A 16884-nucleotide genomic window follows, 5' to 3' on the forward strand; every position below is an offset into this window, starting at 1 on the left:
TGTATATCTTTCCTTTGTAGCCGTATTGCTGAGCTTTGGTTGATGCCAATGAGTAATTAATTTCTTATCAAAAATATTGAGAAGGCGTTTTCCTATCATCAAGGAAATATTTCATTACAACTATCTACTGTTCAGTTATATGCGTCAATAATAAACTGAGATCAAGAAGTCAACTAAAGAAAGAATGAAGGATGCGTTATCAAATGTTCCGTCAACGCCTCTCAATCTTTCACTACGGTCGGTCTTATTGCTTGACATCATATTTGTGCTAACACTAATGATGCGAGTAAGCAATGTGTGTGTTTTTGATCTGTGCGCTGGTTTCCAGAACACTCCGAAGCCCTAATCAGCGATACATGGAAACAAATGTGATGTGCATGGCTATAAAAAAACAGAAAATACTTGCGGTATAGAAATGTGGAAGAAAATACGCCACTTTTGGAGGCTACTTAGAGTGAGTCGATGCGAGTAAAGAGCTTGGATAAGTTTCGCGTCCTTTCGAAAGCTAGAGAGTGCCATTTCTGTTTTTCATTTCCCTTTCGTCTCGGCTTGCAAAAAAACTAGAAAAAAAGAAACAATCAATCTCACGATTCCCTGGATGCTTCTTTCCTTTCACACAACGCTGAGCGGGCGCTCCATTTTGTTCGTCGATTTCGTTTGACGACGCGAGGAATTCACGTTTCACAACGAAATTGTACGTGCGTATTCGATGGCGCGGCCCCGCCTTACCGTTTCTGAGGCGCGGTTCGAACGACACACGCCGCATCCTATTCTTTTTCTCGCTAAAACTGTGCAATCTTTTCAGTTTCCAGGTGCAGCGTAAGCAAATCAGGGAGCGAAATAACGAAGCTGGTCGCTAGTGAGAATTTCTTGCAACTACAGCCGACAGCTTTCCTGTCATGGTATAGGCCATCATTAGAGAGTTTTAGTTTCACGTACGTAGAGGCTTCACGTACGTAGAGCTCTTACGGGTGACCAGTGCGCATGCGCAGAACGCAAAGGGTATGCGCGAGTCTCACGTACGTACGTGAGATTCGGATTTTTACGTTGCGGTCTTTGCGTTGCTTGCGTACGCAGCGTTGACAAACATGGCGGCGCCCTGCCCGCCGCTTCACAGCGATAACAGCTTCGTCGCTAATACCTCGAGGCGATATCGTGTTCTAAACTGCTGTATTCGCCTTCGATTTGCCCATTCTTACCCTCTAAGGTTTCAAGCGACAAATAGCTTTTGTTTTTCAGACAGAAGGGCGATTTTTCAGCTGTTAAGCCTGACGAAGTAGCGTTGGTCGTCGTCATAGCAACGGTGTCGCTATGAATGGCTTGGCTTAAAGACTTGTCTTGGATGATTTAGGCTACAACCAGTGTCTGTGTTTCTTAGTAGATGGCGCTAGGCGTAAAGCGCGGCGTGTTTCGTGTACGTGTAACTATAAGGGTTTCAGACCACCTGCGTGCAGGCTATGTAGACTTCTCACGTTTGCGTATGTGAACCCTCTACGTACGTGAAACTAAAACACTCTATTATTAGCCATGTACATCACTCAATCACAGACCTTTCTGGCACGCTCAGATGTTTTTCGATTATATCCAAGATCGGCGGTCGAGAGATGTAACTTCCACAACGCTGCACTGAAAGAGAATGCATGGCTTCTTCGATAGATGGCTGTCTCCGATGATAGGGTACGCGCACGGTTCGAAGGAGCGACTCGCTTCAAAAGAGCATCAATACTCATTCTTAAGAAATCGCTACCGGAATTGCGATCAGCATAGCGATTCTCAAAGCAGCGTGGGTTTCCACAAAGATTGTGTGGGCTGAACCGTTGAAGTTTCTAACATTATCATGAAAAAAAAAAAACGACGAAGTAACGGTAGCCAATGGTATTTGGATGCGTAGACATGTGATTTTATTTAGAGCTTCAGAACAGTGTGTTTAATTTTGATGAACTGAAATCTCGAAGAGAATTCTTTAAAAGGAAAATTCAGTTCTGTAGATAAAACTACCTATAAAAGTGCAATGATTAAAATCCTAAGCTGTAAAACGTGATTTAACAAGTACATGAATTAGGCCTTAAAGCATTCGGAACGGTTCTCCAGGTGCCTAACGGTTACCCTTAACAATATTTGGCAGTTCGACTTGAGAAATGTAGTAAAGCATTGGAACATAATTTTTATTTTCATAATTTTTTAGATGTTTTCGAAATGACAATGGGAAGGCACAATTATATGTTGAAAGAAAAGCGCGCAATCGGTTTCATTCTCTTTAGCTTCTTGTTTTCACTTAATCACTAAACTTAATTTTCACATTAACAAGCAGTCACATTAATATTCTCTGATTAGTACCCCCGTTCTGAATCATTGGATTTGTGAATCTGCTGTCAAGTCGGCGGCAATAGCCTTTCACTTGCATTGTTTTCTGTGGCGTCTAGGAAGGCCGCTAAGCCACCGTGTTCTGTTCTTTGTTTTTTTAATTGCGCAAATATGCCCTTCGCCATAAGAGGGTTATAGGTACATGTGCAGGCCGGTGTGGGCTATGATTGCCAACAAGGCACGGTACTGGGGCCCATGGGCCCATGGGTTCTACGATGAAAGCTAGCTCAATGACGCTGAGGCGGTAGGGGGAGTCTCGTACAAGCAGAAACGTGTTCTCATCTGTTCCCGACAAGCTCGTCGAATGACGTTGCGACGATTAGGTTCCTCACCCGGGCAATAAAGGGGAACAGCTGAACAAGAAGGCTGCGAGTCACGTCCCTTTATGCGCGTTTTTATCGCGGCACTTTAAGCGGCACGAACTAAGGTAGATGAGGGCGTACGGGCCGTAAAATGGCATTGTCTAACCTACGTCCCACTCAGGCCTTCGAAGACCTAATGATGACAGAGAAAGTCTGCTTTTGCTACGTGACGTGTACCAGACAAAGCCTACGCTCTATACCTTACTTTTCGAATTTGACAAACTTTTGGTTCGTGCGTGTTAGTGCGCGTTTTCAAAAAGTTCTCCCTCTGTCAGCGCGCAACATTTTCCTAAGACAACTTTGAAATTAGTCGCCAATTCGGCTACACTCTGAGAGAAAACTGCTTGTTCATTTTTAATGATGTAGATGAGTAGTAACAGGCGTTAACGAGCTTTAAAAGCACTCCTGGCACCTTGTACCTCGTAATCATGCTTGAGAAGGCAGTCCAGTACAGTCTAGAGCAAAAGTCCCTGAACCGAGTGCTCCCTAATCGGAGCCGATAAATCTATTATTAGCCGCCGGGTTGAGACCACAATTGTGGAGGTCGGAGTCCAAATCCTGTTCTTTCAGCTCCACAAGTGTGATCTCCGGCCGGCAGCAGATAATGCAGCTATTACAAATTACGTGGTCCAGAGAATTTTGTCCCCAACTGTACATTCATTCACAGAGCCTATGGGGTGGTCAGAGTTTATTCTTTGAACGCGGGCGGTATGGTGACTTTGGCTGTACCGGGCTACTATATTGTCACGTAGTGGTGACGGCAGTCGAAGCAGCGATGAAGACGGACGAAAGGGTCTTCTAAAAGAACTGTTTATTGGGCTGACTTGCACCCAAAATGGACTGAATCACTCGGCGGCGGCGAAACGACAAGCGTGCTCGGCGGTCGTCGAACAGAATGCCCGCCGCTGTCGGCCGTGCTCAATTTAAAGCTGATAGCGAACATTCGAGATAAAGGGCGCAAAGTTACTAGAACATTCCGGAACAACGTAGAATCAGCTTTGCCTGGCTGCGATCAATCGAGATAAATCTAGTCGCGTCTTGCGTCGCAAACAAAGCGATAAGGTGGTGTCGCGGCAGATTTGAAAAACGAACAAACACTGCAAATATTGGCGGCATTACTCCCCTCTCAAAGAAACATCGACCCGATGCATTAAAACAAATAATGTGACTAGTAAGGGAAAAAAACGGATCTTGCGAAAATAGAGCATGGAAATGCAGCGGCCTTTAGCGCGCATAATACGGCTTCAGACGGACTACATGGACAACTTCTGGTTGTACGCGGCGTCGCTGGGATGCAGTCATTGCGTCAGGGATGACTTCATAATCCAGTTCACCCAGCCGACGAAGAACCTTGTACGGGCCGAAATAGCGGCGCAAAAGCTTTTCACTCAATCCACGGCTGCGAATGGGCGTCCACACCCAGACTTGGTCTCCTGGCTTGTATTCCGCGTTGCGTCTTCGTAGGTTGTAGCGTCTGGCGTCGGACCGCTGCTGATCTTTGATCCGTAATCGGGCAAGCCTTCGAGCTTCTTCTGCGCGTTGAAGGTAGGCGGCAACGTCGACGTTCTCTTCTTCTGTAACGTTGGGCAGCATGGCGTCTAGCGTGGTCGCGGCATCCCTGCCATGGACGAGCCTAAAAGGCGTCATCTGGGTGGTCTCCTGCACTGCGGTGTTGTAGGCGAAGACGACGTAAGGCAGGATGACATCCCAGGTTTTATGTTCGGCATCAACATACATAGCGACCATATCGGCGATGGTTTTGTTCAGGCGCTCGGTCAGTCCGTTGGTCTGCGGATGGTATGCAGTTGTCCTCCGGTGGCTGGTTTGGCTGTAGCGCAGATGGCTTGCGTGAGTTCCGCCGTAAATGCTGTTCCTCTGTCCGTGATGAGCACATCGGGGGCGCCGTGTCGAAGAAGAATGCACTCCACGAAAAATTTGGCCACTTCTGCTGCTGTTCCGTTCGGTAGGGCTTTCGCCTCGGCGTAGCGGGTCAGGTAGTCGGTCGCTATGATGATCCACTTATTTCCAGATGTTGACGTTGGAAAAGGGCCAAGCAAGTCCATGCCAATCTGCTGAAAGGGTCTTGCGGGAGGTTCAATGGGGTTCAGAAACCCTGCTGGTCGTGTGGGAGGAGTCTTTCGTCGCTGACAATCTCGGCATGTTTTCACATAGTGTGCGACATCGGCAGACAGTCGGGGCCAGTAATACTTGTCTTGAATGCGGCGGAGGGTGCGAGTAAACCCGAGATGTCCAGCTGTCGGCTCGTCGTGTGAAGCCTGTAGAACTTCTTCGCGGAGACAAGTAGGTACAACAAGGAGATAGGCTGTTTTGTTCGCTGTAAAGTTCTTCTTCACAAGGACCTCATTCTGCACACAGAAAGAAGACAGTCCTCGCTTGAATGAAGCGGGGGGTGAAGAAACCTTGCCTTCCAGGTACTCGATGAGGCCTTTTAGGTTGGGGTCCGAGCGTTGCTGCTGAGCTAAAGAGCTTGCGCTGATGGGTCCCAGGAAGGCGTCCTCACCGTCGTCCAGCGGCGGTGCATCTACAGGGGCTCGTGAGAGGCAATCGGCGTCAGTGAGCTTGCGTCCGGACTTGTAAACGACGGTGACGTCAAACTCCTGGAGACGCAGACTCCATCGAGCGAGTCGGCCAGAGGGATCCTTCAAATTGGCAAGCCAGCAGAGCGCGTGGTGGTCGCTGACCACCTTGAACGGCCGTCCGTAGAGGTAGGGGCGGAATTTCGACGTAGCCCAGATGATGGCAAGGCACTCCTTCTCAGTGGTCTTATAGTTAGCCTCGGCCTTGGAAAGGGAACGGCTAGCGTATGCGATGACCTTCTCCAGCCCGTCACTTTTTTGAACGATAACGGCGCCTAGTCCCACACTGCTTGCGTCGGTATGAACTTCAGTATCGGCGTTTTCATCAAAATGCGCAAGGATCGGTGGGGACTGTAAACGACGCTGAAGTTCCTTGAAGGCTTCTGCTTGCGGCGCTTCCCATTTAAACGGCACGTCTGCCTTCGTCAGTTGGGTCAGGGGCTCGGCGATGCGCGAAAAGTTTTTCACAAATCGTCGGTAATATGCGCATAGTCCGAGAAATCTGCGCACTGCTTTCTTATCGGCCGGCGGTTGAAACTGTTCAATAGCAGCTGTTTTCTGCGGGTCTGGGCGTACTCCTTCCTTGCTAACGATGTGGCCTAGAAACAGCAGCTCTTCGTAGGCAAAGTGGCATTTCTCTGCTTTCAAGGTTAGGTCAGACGACTTGATTGCGTCTATTACTGTTCGAAGTCTTTTGAGGTGCTCTTCAAAGTTCGAGGCGAAGACAACGACGTCATCTAAATATACCAGACAAATCTGCCAGTTCAGGCCTGCCAGCACTGTATCCATTACTCGCTGAAACGTCGCTGGTGCGGAACAGAGACCAAATGGCATCACCTTGAACTCAAACAGCCCATCCGGAGTTATGAATGCTGTCTTCTCGCGATCTCTTTCGTCGACCTCAATTTGCCAGTAGCCGCTCTTGAGGTCCATCGATGAGAAATATTTGGCGTTGCAGAGGCGGTCCAGTGTGTCGTCGATGCGGGGGAGGGGGTAGACGTCCTTCTTTGTTATGTTGTTCAAGCGGCGGTAATCCACGCAGAATCGAAGTGCGCCGTCTTTCTTTCTCACTAGAACGACCGGTGCCGCCCATGGGCTGTTTGAAGGCTGGATGACGTCGTCGCGAAGCATTTCTTCGACTTGGTCCCGGATGGCTTGTTCTCGCGGAGACACACGGTAGGGGCTTTGACGGAGAGGTCGGACGTGTTGATCCGTTATAATCCGATGCTTGGCAATTGGCGTCTGTCGCACCTTCGGCGATGTCGAAAAGCACTCACTGTAGTTTTGAAGCAGATTGCGGATCTGGTCTTGTCTGTTCCGGTGCAGGGCTGGGTTGATGTCGAAAGTGGGTGAGTTCTCTTGGTCAGGCGGATCTTCTGCGGAGGGGTCGGAGAGGGCGAAGGAATCTCGTACGTCAGATATTTCGTCGTAGAAAGCAATCGTCGTTCCTCTGTTAATATGCCGGTATTCTTCGCTGAAGTTAGTCAGCAGTACTTCGGCCTGGCCATTGCGGAAATGTGCGATGCCTCTTGCGATGCTGATTCCTCGGTCTAGTAGCAACTGCATGTTCCCCGCGATGATGGCTTCAGTGTTTATGGCTTTCGTGGCGCCTACGGTCACGATAACGCTTGAACGGGGTGGGACGCTCACTTCTTCCTCCAGGACACTTAGGGCAACGTGATTTTCCCGAGTTTTCATCGAAGCGATGGCTTCGTCCGTCGAAAGCGTGATCAGCTTGGATCGCAGGTCGATGATCGCCTGATGCTCATTAAGGAAATCCATACCCAAGATCACTTCGAGGGAGCATTGCGGTAGCACAACAAAGGTCGCAGGATAGGTATGTCCTTTGACAGTCACTCGCGCTGTGCATCGTCCTGATGGCGTAATGAGGTGGCCCCCAGCGGTGCGAATTTGTGGGCCGTCCCAAGCCGTTGTGACTTTTCTGAGCTGCGCAGCGAATGTTCCATTCATCACCGAGTAATCGGCTCCTGTGTCGACTAGAGCGGTAACTTTCCGGCCGTCGATAGTCACTTCTAGGTCGGAGGTCCTGGCTCTTGCATTGCATGTCGCTCTCGGCGTCGGGTCACGGCTTCGTCGCGTATGCGAGTCACGGGTTGGGCGTGTGGTCGAAGCTCCTCTGGGTGGCGGCGTCGATTTCAAGGTAGCTTGCGTCGTGGTCGAGGTTCTCATTGTGTGCGGCGTCGGTGCAGCGAGTGTTGGTTCTTCATGCGGCGTCGCGGGTGCAGCGTCTTCATGGGGCGTGGTCGGTGGAGGATCTTCGGCGTTTAGCTCGTGAGAAACATCACCTCCAGAGGTTGCTGCCTTTAGTTTCCCCTACGGGGGCTGGGCGACCTTCCTCGTACCGCGGCTGCGTAGCTGCGGCGTGGCGACGCAAAGCGCGAGGTTGACGGCGATGGTGAGCGCGAAAAGCGGTTCGGCGTGTACTCTTCTCGACGCAGGTACTCGTCGATTTCGTGCGGACGTTGTCCGAAGCGTGGTCGTGGGGCGTTAACGGCAAATCCTCGAAGACCGATACGTCGGTACGGGCAGTGACGAAGAATATGGCCGGCCTCACCGCAATGGAAGCACAACGGCCGGTTGTCGGAAGTCCTCCAGGCGTCGCATTTCCTGGGGCTTGAGCGTCGGTCATAGGCTGGGCGGGCGGGGGCTGGGAGGCGGCGTTGTGGAACGATTGGCTCATCTCGGGGAGGACGTGGGGGTTGTCGCTGGGGCTGAGCAGTACTTACTGCATCGGCGTAGGTCATGGCCTGGGGTTCTGTGGCCGTCGGGGTGCCAAGTGCCTGTTGCACTTCTTCCCGTACCACATCCATCAGAGTCGCTGCTTGTGGCTGTGGGGAAGATGGCAGTAATCGGCGTAGCTCCTCTCGGACGATTTCGCGGATAACTTCCCGCAAGCTGTCGCTGGTGGTGGCCGGCGTGTCCGAACGGATTGCACAGGCAGAGGAAGGGCGATTGTACTGCCGAGCTCGAACGTCGAGGGTATTCTCAATCGTGCGTGCTTCTTGCATAAACTCCTCGACTGTTTTTGGCGGCTGGCGGACGAGGCTTGCAAAGAGTTGTTCTTTTACGCCGCGCATTAAAAACTGAACTTTCTTTTCCTCGGTCATCCCGGGATCGGCGCGGCGAAATAGGCGCTTCATCTCCTCGACGTAACTGCGGACGGGCTCATTCGGAAGCTGGATCCTGGACTCGAGGAGTCGTTCGGCTCTTTCTTTCCTCACGACACTGGTGAATACCTTCAATAGTTCTCTCTTGAATAGCTCCCATGTCGTAAGGGACGACTCGTAGTTTTCGTACCACGTGCGTGCGGAGCCATCCAATGAGAAAAAAACGTGTCCAATCTTTGCCGCATCATCCCACTTGTTGAATGACGCCACGCGCTCAAATTGGTCCAACCATTCTTTAGGGTCTTCGCCTAGGGATCCATTGAAAGTTGGCGGCACCCGCGGCTGCTGCAGTATGATCGGTGTCGACATCTTCGGTGAGGTTGCGGTGCTCGTAGCCGCGTCTTTTCGCTGTCTGGTGCGGTCCGGCAGTTTCCCGAACTCAGGCTCCTCTCCCTGGAGACGTCGGCTGGCTCGCTGAGCTGCTGGCTCGTCCTCGGGTGCGAAGCGCTCAGGGCTGGCTTCACGACTTGAAGGGGGCGTCCGGAACATGGACGGCTACCCAGTACCTCCACCAGATGTCACGTAGTGGTGACGGCAGTCGAAGCAGCGATGAAGACGGACGAAAGGGTCTTCTAAAAGAACTGTTTATTGGGCTGACTTGCACCCAAAATGGACTGAATCACTCGGCGGCGGCGAAACGACAAGCGTGCTCGGCGGTCGTCGAACAGAATGCCCGCCGCTGTCGGCCGTGCTCAATTTAAAGCTGATAGCGAACATTCGAGATAAAAGGCGCAAAGTTACTAGAACATTCCGGAACAACGTAGAATCAGCTTTGCCTGGCTGCGATCAATCGAGATAAATCTAGTCGCGTCTTGCGTCGCAAACAAAGCGATAAGGTGGTGTCGCGGCAGATTTGAAAAACGAACAAACACTGCAAATATTGGCGGCAATATGTACTAAATATAAGCAATAGACTGGCAACTGCAATCACAAAAGGCACATGCCTGCTACTTTAAAAGTAAAAAAAAAACAGAGAGGGAAGCAAAAACATACAGAAAGAACGAAGAATTCAGACTCAAACGCGAGGCATTGATAGTAAAAAGAAAACTTCATAATGCTCAGCAGGGCATGTCTTATACGTCGAATCACGCATAGAAAAAAAAAAACACTCGTGGCCTTTTTTTTTCTGTGGCGCAAGTGTTGCCGAACAAAATAAGACGCATGTACGTACCTTGGCAACGAGAAAAGCCCTTGTCGATACAAAGGAGCACCAGACCAAGATCAATCACTTACTCATTTCGCGTCTCTCGGGAAACAGACGCGGTGAAGCAATCTGCACCGAGTATACGGAGAACATCTATCGTCACGAAATAAAAAAGATAAAAGGAAGGGGTCATCCAGTATTTAATACGGATAGCCTTGATACTCGTGTGTGCGCTTGCGTAAGTTAGGGCGCAGGCCGAGATCCACGAGCGATTTGCATAACCTCTTCAACGATAATCCTAGTATGCTCAGGGGGAAGGTTCGCGAACGGAGTAATACTGCGATCGCTTGCAGGGCTCCTCGTATTGGTTACAAGAAATAGAGCGCATACACTGACAGTTCTTGGAACAGCGCAGTTGGAAAGCAAATGTGCTCCATCAGTGGATGCGGCACAGCCGTCTTGTTTTAAACGAATGTAAAAATACTTCGCAACCTTCGCAACATTCCATTATTCCACCAAATATGCGGTTTTGCTGCGCATAATTCGCTTCGTTACTTTCACTGAATTAGAATGAATCGCTGGGAAGATTGTTGAGGCATGTGCAATACGTCAAAGCGACAAACACTGCAGTGATAAAGAACCCGAATTCTTAGGGTTAACTCTCAAATGCTTCACAATGAAAGCCGCGTCATTTGGTGAATTTAGGGGCCCGATAATGAAGTGTAAGAGGTCGAATTTAATGCGCACAACATCTCTGTGCCGTCCTGCAGACCCCATTTTATGGTATACGAAACTAAAACTGTGTCCATGAAAAAAAAAGAATAGCATATAAAGACGGAAACCTTCATTCATGCCCAGTGTATCTTAGAAAGGATTGGAAGAAAATGTCATAGTTTGCGTACGATAGGAGAAAAATGATCCAGCACGAAAAAGCAATGTGGTAACTACTCCAATACGGCTCCTCTTTCTTCCTTTCTTCTCTCATTCCCTCCTTTATGTCTTCCCTTACGGCGCGGTCAAGGAATCCGCCGATAGGTGAGACAGACACTGTGCCATTTCCTTTCCCCAACGGTCAGTTCAATTCCACTACTGCTCTTCTGTTTTTATCATTAAGAAAATGTACTTGTTCTGCCTAACAATTTCAGATGGATTTTTTGTAATAATTCTGAAGGCTTTCAATGCGGGCTGGCATGCTGCGTTTCGCCTGTCATACGGGTTAGTTCTGCGATAGCAAGACCAGAAAGGACGCGCCTCAAAGTGCGGTGGCTAAATGTTTTCGCGCAGAAAGTGAGCATGAAGATCAACTAAAGGCGTGCACAACACATTGGCAGTTAAAGTGTTGTATTTCTTGCGTGTGTTTACATTCTTAACGATTGATCGATGCTTTAAAAGTCATTTCGCTGTCGGGCAGGTTTAAACGCCGTGATTAATTTTCTAAACGTTTAATTTCTTCTCACAGGGTATAAATTGGCCTTAAAGGCGTCATTCGATCGAGTCACAACATAAAAACCCGATGCGTTGAAAACAAAGTGCGTGACCACGGACTCTTTTTGTGAGTTGAATAGGGTTCTCCTTAGTTTTTAATGATGCGCAGACAGGTTTCGCACTTAAGCCTACGCACGCCTCTTCGTAAGAACATCTTTTCTTCCATGCTGCATTACGTTAAAGAAATGCTCCTAACTTCAGTTACCTGCAGCTGCCGTCACTGAGGCCTACAAAACATGGGTTGCGTTCTAAATGTATTATAATGTGCGATGGCTGCATTCAAGGAAAGCATGTGAGGAATGCATGCTTCTTAAAACTCTATGCCGAGAAATGCGAAGCAAGGTCATTCAAAATTATTTTCTTAATGTAATGCGTCTCCTGAAGCTGTTTTCATTTTTCCCCGACAAAAGTTGCCGCTAGAGGGCTATGAGAGTAAGTAAATTGGTGCTGGCGGCTATGAATGTGGCAGGTGCAGCAGAGAAACACGCTCGTATAATTTTAGGAAAAGTTTACAGAGTTTATTTTATATTCATGATCTGTGGGCCACTGCGCAAAACAAATGCTTCGGCTCGGATGATTTAAAATTAAAGCATGAAGAGATACTTATGGTAAAAGAAAAGGATGTTCTTTAATAAGCGGCGCTATAGAGTGTCCAGTAATCACTAGGTGAAAGATATTTTTACCTTGTACGTAGTCCATCAAGTGGTACAAACTGCCATTTTTCTCTATGTTCTTGTGAAAACATTCTTGCTGTATATTTCTTTATTTTTTCTTCGCGGGATCACTGCGACGGAGGGACATTCCCGGTGTGTCCGTATTTTGTTGGGTCATAGATAATTTATTGATCGAACTTTTCAGCCTTTCTGATGCCAGATATTAGGCTTTTATTTTTTTTCCTCAAAATGACTTTTGAGGTAATTATGTGTCCCCAACGGTACCTTGAAATATTGTCAGTGGATCCGGGAACGAATACTCCTTGAATAATACAACGATCACGATTGTTCATTAAGATGTTCGCTACCATTTCCGATGCATTCCTTTTGCACTGGAAGAAAATCCTTTCGAGCTCCGGTGTTTACCAAGGGAAAAAGTTCTGCCATTCTGAAAAGAAATCACTAGCCCAAATGTGGACCACGGAAGTGTGCAAAAGGTCTTCTTGTACGTGACCAGGAAAGAAAAATCTGGCCCTGATTGCTGCCCCCGTTTTTTCCAAAAGCCACGATAGTAATCGGCTGATATAAGGCGAGAACTTTTAATGGCTATAACTAGCGGTGTCCGTCCGTCCGTGACACTCTTCAGCTCGATAAGAAATCTTTGAGCCCGATGGGATTCGAACCACCATCCTTCCGTTCTTCAGCTAAGCGTGCTAACGACTACGCTACTTCCTGCCAACGCATATGTAGTTCTCCTTGTCTAGGACGCTGGAGTGTGTTTGCAGAAAGGCTTCGAATCAGATGGATGCTTCCCAAATGTCCTCCATTGTCTCTAGCATTTAAAATTCACAAAACAATTATGTACTTAACTAACATCTTAACCACACATCAGTGACACAAGCAGCAACACTGCGCTAAAGGCTTTCGCCTCACCGCACTTTAGGTCAACTAAGTGCCCTGAATTTTTAATGTATTTTGCCTTGGCTGACTGCCGCCACAGGCTCACTATATTTCTCCTGCTTTCTAGTGAGCAAAGAACAGTCTGCTTTCAAGAATGTATCGGTCCTAGAAAAGAAAAGAGCGTAAAAAATAGTGTATAATATTTTTCTTCGCTGAAAAGGCTTGCTTCCCACTCCGGCAGTCAGTGTCCTCCATCTTTATTTCAACGGTTGTTTGCGCACTTTATACCAGTAGAAGCTTTTGTTCCACAAAACGTGAAAAAGTTTGCCCTTATTTCAAAAACTTATATTTGTTAGACCTAGTAAGAGCGGATAGATATTTGTTTCAAAAGAGGATACTTAACTGAGGAGCGTCAATTTTTCATTTTTATTTCACAACAGTCCAGATTCAATCACATTATCAAGCACAGCATCAACCTTGTTGTTCTTGTAAACATTTTAGTTCACCTTTTCTAGATAATCTTCAGTTACTTTCGACCTTAAAAGTTTGTTCACTCTGTTAAAGAATATCGCTACGTTATGAGCATTTTTTGGCAGTAGCGACTTCTCTTTTTTTTGCAATAATGATGTTCGTCACAATGTGATGATGTTCAAAGCTCAAACCCAAATTTTATTCAAAGTGCATGCCCCAAATACTTGCACAGTCTCAATGCCACAGATTTTCCGTCTGATTCGAATTGCCCGCGAATATTGTCATTATACTCCCCTGAAGCTTTCAAGGAGCGCCAACCTCAACTGCGAATATTTTCGGTAAGGAATTTGGAAGCGAAGACGTTTTAATTCCAAAATTAAAAGAGTAAACTTTTGGAAATATTCAAAGCCCATATGAGATGATCCGCCTCGCTGCTGTCTCTAAAAGTGGAAAAAGTATTTCATTCCACTGGTCGAAGATGAGGCACCGAGTGGTTTATCGATCAAGCTTTCGTCAGCCATAGATTGCATTGATTTCTTGCAGAATAATGACGCCAAGAATCAGGGTAGAGCGGGTAGTAGAGGTGCTAATTCTCATACGCCCACAGCTCTAGAGGATTATTGATGATGATGATGATCATCATCATCATGATCATGATGATGATAGTGAATGTTTATGCCACAAGGGCATCTACGGCCAAAGAGCGCCATGGCACAAGGTGTTTTTTTCTACTCAAGGTGGGGTCAAAGACCCATTTCCCAAGCATTTCACCCTAAATACCCGAGCACCAGACCAGGGGAAAGCTTGTACCTATTGTATCACCGGTGGGTACCCGGCGGAACTGGGGATCGAACCCCGCACCTCCCGCATGCGAAGCGGATGCTCAACTACTTGGCCACCGCTGCGGTCTAGAGGATTATTGACACGTCGCACCCACTCTACCGCGACAATGCACATGGTCTGGTGTGTTGGACGAAGTCCGATCGTTGGGCTCTTTTGGAGTACATCAACGGCTAGTCCGTATGCCATAGCTATTCAAGCGCTGAAGTACCAGGGGGGTGTCAATGCACTTGACTATTTCTTTTTTTTTATGAGGGTAGTAGCTGTGAACGACAGTGGCGAATCACAGAAGCCGAAACATATGTTCTCGGTGGGGCTGAGCCATCTATCTTGTTTCATTGAAGTTACTTCTTGACGTACGAATGGCCAGTTGTTCGGTCCCGAGAGTGAGTATGAAACTTAAATGACCGTTCTTGTTTGTTTCTTAAAGCTTTGTTTGCCGAGAATGCACCTAGACGCCTCCAGTAGGCAAAAAGAAAATTCAAATGGGGGGCTTTTCTGGAGCACTGTTTCTTTTCCGAAGAGAGGCTGAAAAACGCACGAAACCTTTCCGCCCACTTCCGACGTAGTATATTCCTTCTATACATGCGTCCATAGACGCTTAGAAATTTGTCTAAAGGTCTGCTTATTTTTCTTTAACTTTTCCTTGTAGCTGATGTGGTCATGACTGTTTAGAAAAGTGACACTGAACGTTACTTCCCTACGTTCGCAGCTAAACGTATTCAGCTAAACTTGGTCCTGCAGTTGTGACCTGCCGGACTGATTCTTGAACATTGTACCATTCAGATGTTTCCTTGACTGCCTTAATTTTTTTTTTCGCGCGCGCAGTTACTACCTGAACAGCTTATAAAGCAAGTGCCTAGTTATGTGTAATGATTTGCTTTTTACGTTCTATGCAACTGCTCCTACAATGTCTGAAAAGTGCGAAAGAAGTATCTGTACCTTTAAATAAATAAATAAATAAATAAATAAATAAATAAATAAATAAATAAATAAATAAATAAATAAATAAATAAATAAATAAATAAATAAATAAAACCGGACATCTTCTTCTTTCATCCCTGCTTCTTTAGACTTCTTTCATCACACAAATGCCATTACTGCCGTCTATCTGTCTTGCTGTCTACACAACTGATGCGAACAGCCCGGCCCGCTGCTGCCTCGATCCTTACCATTTTCTTTCTTTTTTGTTTACTGCAGAAACTTCCGTCCTCATCTAACCAAGAACAGAGGCACACAGACCGCTGGCTTCATAAACTCATAAACTCGGCCTCCGTCGCGAGGGATTTAGTCGGCTAAAGTACCGGACAAGAGTCCTGTCTAGCAGAGCCAAGCAAAAGTGGGCTATCATCGAAACCGTTTCTCGGTTTTGCCTCGTTGTAGTCACTATTCTTTCTCCGAGGCCTTCATCGCCAGTCTTTTGCGCCTTCGTCCCAGTGCTTCGGCTGCCCTAATTCGTTTTGCTTTCTCGCGCAAGAGGCCGGTCAGTGCCGTGGAGATTTAAGCTCCGTCTTCCTAAGCCATTGAGAACCCGGACCTTTGTAAGCTGTCCAGTGGACTCTTGGGTAAGAAATGTGCTTCCTACTTCAAATAAGAACAGAAATAGTGTTCTGGTGTGCTCCCCGTCAGAAGGATGTTTTCTTTCTGCGCAAGCTGGATTTTGCGTAATTCTGTTTGAGCACTTGAAATGGCTCGCGTCAAGTACCGTGGACACTACACGTTAAGCGCAATATGTTATCCCTTGTCCACGATGCCAAGCATGAAGTAAACGCCACAGATATTCCACTCTTCAGAGGCGGATGACATAGGTTCTGCATTTCATTTAAGAATTTGGATTATAGTTTAGCATACAATCTCGCTATAACGCTCGCATATGAAGAATCGGCTTCTCAACTTCGCGCTCCGCTGGTTGGGATCAACGCTGTTAGCAAGGCATACTGGACATGGACAAACAAACGTAAAAGCTATGAGTGGGGAAACTTACCGGGGTTTTGATATTTGGCATAGCTTGTTTCTATTTTAAGCTGCTTATCGTCTTGGATGCGCTTTAACTCTGTAAGCTACTGAGGTGCGCAATACGCCATACGTGTTCTCTACCGGATAGAAAACGAAATGAAAAACATAACACGATCCCGAAATAATAAAGGTTGCACTGCGCGTCACACTTCCGAAGCTGTGTTCTGCTCACGCGTAAGCCTGTCAACCGCGGCCGAGCTGAGCATGTCTGCTATATTATCCGCTGCGCTGCTCCATCTCCATGGTTCTTCGCGGGAAGAACGAAATATGTCTGCGAAAAAAAAATGACAAGAAATTAAAAACAAAACAAAAAATAGTGGACTGCACTAGTTGGACGCTACATGCGATTAACGCTGTCGACTAAAGCGGCCGACTGTATTTGATGAAACAAGGAAGGACATCAAGGTAAATAAACGAATACAAAATGCAGGAAAGGTACAAAAGAAACCAAGACAAAGTTCAATTCCTTCGTATTGCTCCTTCATTTTTTCAGTTCCACATCTGTACGTGCCACAGCTTTAGATTGTGTTTCTTAAGAAATTTTATACGATATGCGAAGAAGCCGCAGTAAGACAAAGGAGCGCACATTCGCGTGGCGTGCACCGTTGATGCACGCAAAGACTCGGCCAAAAGTCTTCAAACCCTGAGATTTTCTTTTGAGGCGTATAGTGCCCTGTTGAGGTACTTCTGACGTCCAAAAAGTTTTTTAAGGACAAAGGTTGTCCTCATTTAACGCACGTTTAGAGTTGGAGGGGTGTCCACATGTACACCTACTATACAGATAAGCAAACCGCATGGCCTGCATACATTTGAACAAGGCTTTAAGTGTAAAATCGAATGTTTTTCCCACCTAATTCCAGATTT

The sequence above is a fragment of the Amblyomma americanum genome, chromosome 7 (assembly GCF_052857255.1).
Source record: "Amblyomma americanum isolate KBUSLIRL-KWMA chromosome 7, ASM5285725v1, whole genome shotgun sequence".
Taxonomy (NCBI): Eukaryota; Metazoa; Arthropoda; class Arachnida; order Ixodida; family Ixodidae; genus Amblyomma; species Amblyomma americanum.